At 38.0% G+C, this 2,622-nt stretch overlaps 1 pseudogene; it reads right to left on the bottom strand.

Moving 5' to 3' along the window:
• Positions 1–358: 358 nt before the first annotated feature.
• Positions 359–2,622, bottom strand: part of LOC101567485 — a 4,627-nt pseudogene continuing 2,363 nt past the window's right edge.

Genomic DNA, 2,622 nt, shown 5'->3' with positions numbered 1-2,622 from the left:
AAGTGATTTGCATTATGTGGTCTTAAGTTAATACACATTTAAAGGAAGTGTCCACTAAAATGGAAGATGGATGGCTATACAGTAGATAAAGAACATCAACTACTACATTTGTACTTTTGGTTTTCTTCCAAAATTCTCATGGATTTATCTTAGGTAAAATTAAGGACCACAGCATAATGGACAATAACTTCATTTTAGTGTATGAAATGTTTAAAACTCCATATGAATTTTCAGAGCAAGGGAAGAACACACCTTAAAATAGCAATATAGCATTTTTACTTTATATAATGGCAACCTTCCAAATGTGCAGAAGAAAAAGTAATTTTACACGTGCTCCTTTGGTTCACTGAACTTTCTCCTATTTTTTTTTTAACTTTCTCCTTTTTGGCACAGACTCTTGACTAGAAAAATCAAAGTGATGGAAGATTTTCCCAGAGGCAGGTTGAGCTCCCTTCCAAATTTCTTTAGATTTAACTGGTTGGTTTCCATGTGCCATTTTCTTCAGAAAGACTTTTCCACTTCGTGTTTTGCTTTCGGAAACATTAATATTTCTTTTTTAAAAAAATTGTGTGTGTGTGTGTGTGTGTGTGGCCAGCTCAGCCCACCAGGGTGCTGGGCTGGCTGGCATGTGGTGCTGGGGGATTGAACCGCGGTCCCTGTGCTTTGCTAAGCTTGTTCTTAGTAGGTGCTTTAGACCACTGAGCCATCTCACCAGCCCGCTTTCAGAAACATTAAGTTCAGATGTTTTTTTTGACTAACTGTTCAAACTGAGAATAAGAAATCAAAAGATTTGGACTTTCTTTCCACCTCATAACTTCATCTTCCTCAATAATTGAATTTGGTTCTCCCACTTTAGCAGTTCCAGGGGATTTTTTTTTCTGTTCTTCCATTTTAGTTTCAAAGTCAAAATCATCACTTATATAATGCTCCTGTTCACCTTCTACATTTTTATCTGCCAGGATTTTCTCAGGTGGTGTTTTTAATTGTTTTGAAACTATCATAGCTGAATCAATATTTTCCGTTCATTCTTTCTCAGTGGTCACTTTTACTTTGAAGGTATGAAAAGGTGTTGGGACTTCTCCCACATTTGAACATCTAGGGTCCCCTTCGAATATGAGTCCTTCACAATCACTGTCCTTAAAGCCAGGAGGGTGGTAATCTGGGGGTGTAACTTCATCATAGTAAAACAGTTTCGTGGTCAAACAAACATCATTTGGTAAAGGTCCCAGATTTTGCATTAGGATATAAATGTTTTGAATGAGGAGAGTCCTTGCTTTCTTGGTGTCAGCGGATGACATAGTAGATTCACTCCTTTGATATTTACTTATAAAGTCCACAATTGGTCCATTTTTGGTGTACTTGAATTTAAACTGGTAATATCCTGAAATTATCTGGGAGTGTTCTGGATTGGTGTACACAGCTAAAATGGCCATCCTTAGATTTTTTTTTTTCTGTAAAGCATCATAACTCCCTGGCATCCACTTCACTAACTGTGTAGATCCTGGACATTCTTATCTTCTCTGGGAATTTTGACATGAAGATCATCGAACATCTCGTTCCATAAGCACACTCTGCCAATATTCCTCTCAGATGTGTGAAGCAGGATACCTAAACTGCTAGCTTCACTAACTCCAAAGACTGATGCTCAGTTGATATTTTATGGGCAAATGCCAGCATACTCAAAGAAGTTCTCTGCAACTGTACAGCGGCCGTCTTCTTCCGATAAAGTACTTTCCTTAATCAATGTAAACTGTGAGGCAAGCGTTGATGAGACCAACTGCCTCCAGTCCTACTTTTCTGAGGAGTCTCCACACTGATCTTTATCATGGTTGCACCAGTCTGCATTCCCGCCAGCAGTGGAGAAGGGCTCCTTTCTCCTCACAACCTCTCCAGCGTCTGTTGTTGGGTGATTTCTTTATCATAGCCATTCTTTCTGGGGTGAGATGGTATCTTAGTGTTGTTTTAATTGCATTTCTTAACAGTGATTTGGAGTTTTTTCTCAGGTATTTATTTGCTTCTTGTATTTCTTCTGAGAAGTGTGTGTTCATCTCAGATGCCCATATTGTGATTGGGTCTTTAAATTGGGGGGCCCTAATGATTTTTAGCTCTTTATATATTCTAGATAGAAGACCTCTGTCTGAGTGATTATTTGGGATTGAAAAAGACAACCCAAAATTTGTGGGTTGTCTTTTCACTCTGTTGGTAATTTTTTTTGCCCTATAGAAACTTCTCAATAGAGGAGGTCCCAAATACTTGAAATAATTGTTTCAAGTATTTCACTTGCAGTTTGATTTTCATTCATGAAATGTTTGCACTGAAGATGGCAATTTGTAATAGTAGTTTCATGCTTGGAGTGCCTGTCATTCTGGTCTTCTGAATACGGGCTGCTTGTCATCACATGCCAGTTGCTGCTGTGCTGTCTCTCAGGTAGATGGTTGTTCAAAAAGAAAGGGGTGGTGAATGAAGGCAAGAGACAGGAAAAGGAATGTTGTGGGACTGTCCTGCTTCAAGGTTGTATATGGTTAGATTTCTGGACTTACGTGTAAACATAAGAATCATATAATTCTTTATGCCTATTTTTAAAATATATTCTAATTTGTAAATGTTTTTTCATCATATTCT

Source organism: Octodon degus, unplaced genomic scaffold (genome assembly GCF_000260255.1).
Source record: "Octodon degus isolate 3935 unplaced genomic scaffold, OctDeg1.0 scaffold00382, whole genome shotgun sequence".
Taxonomy (NCBI): domain Eukaryota; kingdom Metazoa; phylum Chordata; class Mammalia; order Rodentia; family Octodontidae; genus Octodon; species Octodon degus.
The sequence above is the reverse complement of the archived record's forward strand: the minus strand, read 5'-3'. Positions and strand labels throughout refer to the sequence as shown.